At 38.9% G+C, this 8,356-nt stretch overlaps 1 pseudogene; it reads right to left on the bottom strand.

The window, feature by feature from the left end:
• Window positions 1-7,466: 7,466 nt before the first annotated feature.
• LOC111816254 lies at window positions 7,467-7,995 on the bottom strand (annotated as a pseudogene).
• Between the last annotated feature and the right edge of the window lie 361 nt (window positions 7,996-8,356).

The following is an 8,356-nucleotide window of genomic DNA, read 5'->3' as shown; positions in this document are numbered from 1 at the left end:
AAAGAATGGAGACTGAAGATTTGAACACTTTTTCCTTGTGCATGTAACTGGTCAAAATTTAGAAATTACCTTGTCAAAATGCTTTTGTTAATAGTCTTATATGCTTTTAAGATTTTTGTTTTTGACTGTTACAAAAGTTTATTTAACGAAAATTTAATACATAAAAACGTGTATGAGGGGCTGGGGAGATAGCTCAGTAGAATAGGTGCCTGCCTGGCAAGCTCAAGGTACTGAGTTCAATCCCTGGTACCACCAAACCAAACCAAACCAAAACAATGTGATTATGCCGTTTCCTCGTATTACGTGATAACTTCTGGTCCCTAAATGTTTTCAGCTCGCGAGGGTGAGCTTTGCTCCTCTTGTCTAACTGGCGGGCTCAGGGATCCTTCGAAAGGAGTCTACCGCCTTCTTCGCGCTCCCTCGGTTGGCTCGACGCTTTTAAGATCTTAACCATTACTGAAATCCTACAGCTTCTAATTTCACGTTATGATACATTTTTATAGGTGAATTGAGATAACGATTTGGGGGCTTATGGTTCTCTTTTTCCACAGTGTTCTGTTGAAAAGTTAGAAAAATAGCAGTAGGGAACCCCCAAGAAAGTGGAAGAAAAGAAACAGGATAATGCAGAAATTAATGACGAAGAAAAAGTGAATCCATTTAGAAAATCATCAAAACCCGAAGCTGGCAATGTTTGCAAATACTAATAAGACAGTCAACTCGAGAGAGGGTTGGTCAGGCAAAAAAGAGAAAAAGTCGATACTGTCAGGCGTGATGCGCAGTGAGGCTAGAGGTGCAGTAAGTAACCGGGTAGAGGGGTGACCGGAGGACTTCCCCAGACAGCGCCCCAAGAACTGAGCCCGCCAGCCAAGCAGCGCATGTAGACGTGTGCACCATCACTCACCACTAAGAAGCTGCAAATCACAATCGCAGGGAGGTACCACCTCACTCCTCTAGGCTGGGGTGCGGTGAGGGCAGTTTCAACTTGACGGCTTTGGTTCCCACCCCAGAGTTGTGCGCAGCACAAACCCGGGTGGGCGGGCGTGGAAGCGCGGCCTTCCACCCCTCCCGGCCTGGCTCTGGGCCTCCGCTCTGCCTCCCGGCTGCCGGGCACAGCCTGGCTCTGCTCATCCCGGCCCTTCCCTGCGATGCTGCTGCCTGCAGTGAGCTGGCTGTGGACTGGGTCCGCGAGTCCAGTTAGATTTTCTCTCTTTTAAATTGTATGCATTGAATTTCAGAACAAGAGTAGAAAATTAACAATGATGGTTATATTATGTATTGTTGTCGTCAACTTTGTTGCTCGGATTACCACCTACAGGCATGCAAGATTGATCAATTAAACATTAACTTTTCCTTTCAATAAACTACAAATTTTTCCTTGTCCTTTTAAATTTTCATTGTTTTATGTTGCTTTGTTGCTGTCTTCTTATTTGTTTTTGTATTTTTTCTTTAAAAAATAAAAAAAGAAGAAATAAAAACATCACTCTGAGAAAATAAATTATACCCATCAGATATTACATCTTAGTGTCAGGAAAGCTGTCTAATTCAAATAGCTACTTTATTTATTTATTTATTTGTTTATTTATTTATTTTTGTGGTACTGGCGATTGAACTCAGGACCTTGCGCTTGCCAGGCAAGCACATTCTGCTGAGCTATCTTCCCAGCCCCAAATAGCTACTTTTTAAAAAAACCAAAAAAACATAAAATAACAAATGTTATCAATGATGTGGTAGAACTGGGGCCTTTGTGCTGGACTATGACTCAGAAATTCAAGAGAAATTGAAAAGTTATGTCTGACTGGCTTTGGTATGACAGGTGACTGAAATAGGGACCTTGTTTTAGATTAGAAAAGGTCATATTTTAGATAATAACCTACTGAGGTTTCTGGGTTCTATTTAGTCTTCTCACCCTACGCTATTCTTTTAAGCAACAACATACCTGCTAAAATGTTGGCTCGTGGGAGCTCACTTCAGCGTGTGTTCTGCAGCTCAGCCCTTGCCTTCACTCACATAGCTCTAAAGATAGCCTTATCATTTTCAGATGCATGTGCTTGAGATAAAATATCAAGAGAAACGTGAAAACCTGACTGTATTTGGGGAGTGGTGATGGAGGGTGATGAGCGGCCCTTGCTATCTCAGAATCCTCTAAGTGTTCTCTTTCCCCAAGAACATCACTGTATCGCTCCTTCCTGAGCGCTGACACTGCCTCACGGGCACCAGGCAGCCCACAGCTCAAGTGAACTTGCATGCTGCAGGTGCTGAAGCCTTTACCCTAGAAACCTGGGGGATTTCAGGGCCATGTTACTCTGTCCCAACTGTCCATAGAAGTGGCTGGCTAGAGCAACCATGGCTTCAGTCTAATTTCAATGAAAGTTGGTAAATGAAGAGTTTCTGTGCTCCCAGGGAGATGAAACAGCACTGGTGATTAGCTAGTCTTGGCAAGCTACCAGAAATTTCTTACAGAGCTATATGTACATAGGAAACATCTATGTGTTTTGGTGTGGTCACGATCAATTCATTCATTGTCCTCCTAAAAACACAGTTACTGTAGAAGTTTACTGTTTTTTAAGGGCATAAGTAAAATTAGGTTTAATGGTTTATAAGGTAGGGTTCATTAGAGGAACAGCTTTAAAATAAAAAAAAAATATATGTAAAGGATTTACAAGGTAGGCTTATGATGGCTTCCTGCAGAGTCAGGTACAGAAGAATGAAAAAGAATCACGTGCCCTGGGGAGCCAGAGGATTCGCTGCAGAGTCCCATGGAGCTCTGTACCAGGAAGCCACAGGGTCTGCACCAGAAAGTGGATGGACAAGTCTTCACAGGAAGGCTGAAGAGTCTGCGCCGAAAGCCTGGTGACTGATGTCCAAAGGCCGTGGTATAGCCTGGAACTTGTCTGAAGAAGCAGAAGCGAGACTTACTTCTTCTTCCCTCTTTCTAGTCCATTGGGATGCAAGCCTGTTGGACGGCACTATCCACACCCAGGTTGGGCCTTCCATCTTCAGTAAATCAGTCACCCAGAAACACCCAGAACTACGCCAAACCAATCTTCTAGGTGCTTCTTATTCAAGTGGACATCACAATTAGCTATCATGAATGGTAAGTGAGTAACTTTCTCATTCGTGTATTTAGAGATAAAATGTGAATTTAAAATATAAGAGTATAAGCTGGATGTGGTGGTATACACCTGTGTTCCTAGCACATTGGGAGGCCAAGGTAGGAGGTTCACCACTTTTAACTTGGGCAACTTCATTGTTTAATGAGACCCTGTCTCAAAAATGAAAAAAGGGGCTGGGGATGTAGCTTAGTGTAAAGGTCCTGCATTCAATTCTGAGTACTGGAAAATATATATAAGTATACACAACATAACCTACAGGCATGTATAATTATTATTTTTTTAACCCAGGGCCTTGTGAATGCTAGGGAAATAATCTATTCTTAAGCTACATCCTTAGCCAGGCAAGCATAAATTTAAAAAAATGTGAAACACAGATTTAAAAAATGCATAGAAAAAAATGAAGCCTAGGAAAAGAATCCATTTGAAATTTTGGATTCAAGTGCCTTCTCTCCAAATTGAATGAAATACCCATCTCTTTGTATACCAAACACCCCAAGCTTCTTTCTGGATATTGTTTTGTATGAAATTGAAATTTTTAGGGTTTTGGGGTCTTAAAATACATGTCCAGCATTTATTTTTAAAATGAATGAATGGACAGATTTTATTTATTTATTTATTTATTTATTTATTTATGCTGAACTGGGGATTGAAAAATTTATTTTAAAATATGAAAAATTATTCAAAATGAAGTCAATCAGTAATTAATATAAGAAGACAAAAAGGGCAAAATTTGTTGAAAACATCAAAATATTTTTAAAATCAGAGACTGGTATAGCATGTGTTTATTCTGTGCGAGGCCATGGGTTCAATCCTCAGCAGCCCACCCCAAGTTTTAGTAATTAGCTTCAGCTGTTAATATTATGGTAGGAGGTCGCTGGAGCTGGGCTGAGCTTTGGCTGCCTCTCCCACCATCATAGAAGGCAGATGGGCACAGGACACCTATGGGGACGTGGTGACCCCTACCCTGCCCCCTCCACCCACTGCCACCAGAACTCAGCTGAGCTGTGGCTGCCTCTCCTATCAGTAGCGGGAGCCCTGGTGAGTCCTTCCCTGCCTTCCCACTATTGTGGGAGTCTTGTTCACCCACTCCCTGCACCCCTACCATCACTACCAAGTCCAGGTGAACTTTGGGAGCTTTAAAAATGTTTAAAAAAGAAGGCACAAAATGCAATCTCAGACCTCTAGTCCACCCAGAACAAGTCCAAGAGACAAAGTCATAGAAGGACTTAAAAGTCACACACCTGAAATTTCTGAAATAATAGCAAATGAAATAAAGAAACAACTCCATCAGGCTATAGAAGAAATCAGATCAGAGATAATGTCTCAGGCAAAAAAAAAAAAAAAAAAAATTGACAACAATCATGAAATAATTGCTCAGCACATCTAAAGAATACATAGATTTTTTTAAAAAAATCACAGAAAGAATAGAAAGGAAACATTGAATGAACAATACAGGAAAGAACCAGAATGCATGAAACAGATTCAAACAGATATCCAGGAAATTAGGAATTCCATTGAAAGTTGGCAAAACCACTTGAGCGAAACTGAAGATAGAATTTCAGACCTTGAAGATAGCATTACACCTAGTGAACATGAAAGGAATGATCTCTTAAAAATAACAAGGAACCAGGAAATAGCAACAGCTGTAAGAGGAGGCAAAGAAAAACAGTGTAAAAGTCATTGGTATCAATGAAACAGCAGGAGTTAGCACAAATGACATAAAAAGATTATTTGCAGAAGTGGTAGCAGAAAATTTCCCAAGCATATGAAAAGAATGTGATGACAGGTAAGTGAGGCATATAAAACTCCAGTTAGCCATAATCAGAATAAATCTACAGTCACACACATAATGATCAAAATCTGAGAGATGCAGCAAAAGAACAGATTATTAAAAGAAACAGATCACCTATAATGGAAAGCTAATCAGAATTATGACAGACTTCTTGATACAAACCATCAAATCAAGAAGAGCTTGGAGTGAAGTATTTCAGGTCCAGAAAGAAAACAACTTTTAACCCACATTGATGTACCCTGAAAAAAATATCTATTGAATTTAATGGAGAGATAAAATACTTTGATGACAAGGAGCAACTGAAGAAATTCATGACCACCAAATCAAACCTACAAAGAGAGCTGACAAATATTCTAGAAAGAGACAAAAATGACCACAACTTCAAGAACAACAAAAAGGAACCACCAAGAAGAGCAAGAAATTAAAGAGAGGAGAAAAGTAGGAAACTTACAGTAGTAAAATATGACAAGGTAAAAAACATGACAAGATAAGCCATTGCATAGCAGTTATAACCATCAATGTTATAACTGCTTAATTCACCAATGAAAAGAAGCAGAGTAGGGGCCGGAGAGATGACTCAGTGGAATAAGCGCTTCCCTGGCAAGCATAAGGGCCTGAGTTCAATCCCCAGATCTGGAAAAAAAAAAAAAGAAAAAAGAAAAGAAGCAGAGTAGCAGAGTGGATCAAGAAATAAAATCCAACAATATGCCATACACAAGAAACACATTTAACTCAAAAACAAATTCATAGAAAGTCAAAGGATGGGAAGCAATACTCCACGCAACAAGAACTCAAAAAAAGCAGGGTTAGGTATTCTATTTGCAGACAATGTGAATTTCAAACAAAAAAAAAAAAAAAAAAAAAAAAAAAAGCAGGAGTGGCTATTCTGATTGCTGACAATGTGAATTTCAAGAGTGATTAAAAGAGGTAAAGAGGGACACTATGTACTTGTTAGGGGAGAGCGGCAAGAGGAAGATACAACAATCATAAATATATATGCACCCAAAGTAGGAGCATCCAACAACATAAGACAAATTTTAATAGACATGAAAAACCAAATGAGCAATAACACAGTTGTGGTGGGGGGCTTTAATACACCACTGACACAAAGAGATAGATCAACTAGGCAAAAAATCAGCAAAGAAATAACAGAACTAAACCAAACTTCTGAAGAAATGGACTTAGGTCTTTACAGAGTGTTCCAATCAATGTCAAAATACACATTCTTTTTTTTTTTTTCTTCCGCTACTAGGGATTGAACTCAGCACCCTACACCTGCCAGGCCAGAATTTATTCTACTGAACCATCTCCCTGGGCCCTAAAATACACATTCTTCTTAGCTGCACATGGGATGTTTTCCAAAATAGACCATATACTAGCACATAGAGCATGCTTAAATAAATACAAATGAATTGATATTATCCCTTGCATGTTTTCTGACCATAATGCAATTAAGCTGGAAATTATTAACTGAAGAAACAGCAGAGCTCCATAAACACATGGAAATTAAATAACACCCTCCTGAAAAATCAATGGGTCACAAATGAAATTAAAGAAGAAATTAAACAATATTTACAATCAAACAAAAATGCAGATACAACTTACTGGAATTTATGGAAGACCATGAAATTTGTCCTAAGAGGGAAATTTAGAGCAATAAATTCTTACATCAGGAAAACAGGATGAGCCCAAATAAACAATCGTTTGGTGCACCTCAGGCTCTTACAAAAAGAAGAGTAAGTCAAGCCCAAAGCCCAAAGAATGCAGGAAATTATAAAGATGATGGCAGAAATAGTTGCAATGGGGATGAAGAAAACAGTACAAAAATTAATGAATCAGGGCCAGGTAGATGGCTCAGTGGAATAAGCGCTTCCCTGGCAAGCTCAAGGGTCTGAGTTCAATCCCTGGTTCCACAAAAAAAAAAAAAAAAAAAAAAAAGAATCAAAGAGTTGGTTCTTTGAAAGAATAAATAAAATTGATAACCCTGTAGCAATTCTTATCAAAAAAAAGGAGAGAAAAAATGCAAATTCATGCAAGAAGGAATGAAAAGGGTGAAATTACTACAGCTTTTGTGGAAATTCAGATGATCATCAATTCCTGCTTCAAAAATCTTTATTCACATAGGATGGAAAACACAGAAGAAATGGACAGATACCTAAATATATATGAATTACTAAATCTGAATCAAGAAGATACAAAAATTCTGAATAACCCAATATCAATGAATGAAATTCAAAATGTAATTTTAAAAAAGCCTACCAACAAAGAAAATCAGAGGTTCTAATGGATTCACAGCTGAATTCTACAAGGAATTTATTTTATTATTATTATTTTAATATAACCCCAAATCCACACTTTACTGTTCACTGAATTTCAGAGCAGTAAAATATGCCTAAGAATCACAACAGAATAAAGCCGTGCTCTGTTTTAAAATTGTATGTGTGCTTTATTCCGAGAGCCTTTCTTTAGACAAACTAAACCACCTCATTAAATATAGTTAGATTCCCAATTAAGTCTAAGACCTTAATTGACCTTCTTAGAGCCAATATTCTTATATCCAACTATAAATCCTCCCTCTGGCTTCTCTTCTGTGCTTTGCAAATATGTACATCTTTTTCAGGATCACAGTGAACCTTACAGTGAACTGCCTCTCCATCATCACTGAGAAGTTGTTATCCTGTTCATAGTGAATTGGGCAAGCTAAAAATATTACACAGTGATCACTACAGAGATCGTCCAGTGTCTGAAGAAGATCTGTGAATGTTCCTTCTAAATATGTATCAGCTCCAAGTATTAGGTCAAGTTCTGCCGGTGAAAAATTCCTCAAATTTTATCCCCAAGTCAGTTCCTTAACAACAGTATTGGTTTGTATATGAGGAAGTAAGTTGGCTTGAACATTTGATTTAAGAAATTCTAATGCTACTTTTTGATCCATGACAGTCTCATGAGCACTGCATCCCAAACAACCGCTGTGACCCCCAGCTGCCTCCAGTCCTGGCAGACCTGGATGGTGTGGTTTGTAAAGGAGAAGGTGGTGAAGGGCTTGTGGAACTTTGGGAGCCCTGATTCATCACAGGGCACAAGGGCCATTGCTCAAGCCAGCCTCCATTGGGCACTGTCTGCTTTGGAGACTCTAAATGATCCAGGCCTGGTGGGGCAAACAAGTGGCATGGCCTTCTACAAGGAATTTAGAGAAGATTTAATGCCAATTCTTATCAAATTCTTCAATGAAATTGAAAGGAAAGCAATTCTCCCAACTCATTCCTGGAGGCAAATATTACTCTGATACCAAAACCAGAGAAAAACTCAACCAAAGAAGAGAACCACAGGTTGGTTCAGTACATGCAAATCAGTGAATGTAATACACCACATCAACAGAGCCAAAGACAAAAAAAATCACATGATTATCTCAATAGATGCAAAAAAGCTTTTGACTAAGTCCAACACTCAC

This window comes from Octodon degus, unplaced genomic scaffold (assembly GCF_000260255.1).
Source record: "Octodon degus isolate 3935 unplaced genomic scaffold, OctDeg1.0 scaffold00029, whole genome shotgun sequence".
In the NCBI taxonomy this organism is placed as follows: domain Eukaryota; kingdom Metazoa; phylum Chordata; class Mammalia; order Rodentia; family Octodontidae; genus Octodon; species Octodon degus.
Note: the sequence above shows the minus strand (reverse complement) of the source record. Positions and strands in the feature narration are given on the sequence as shown.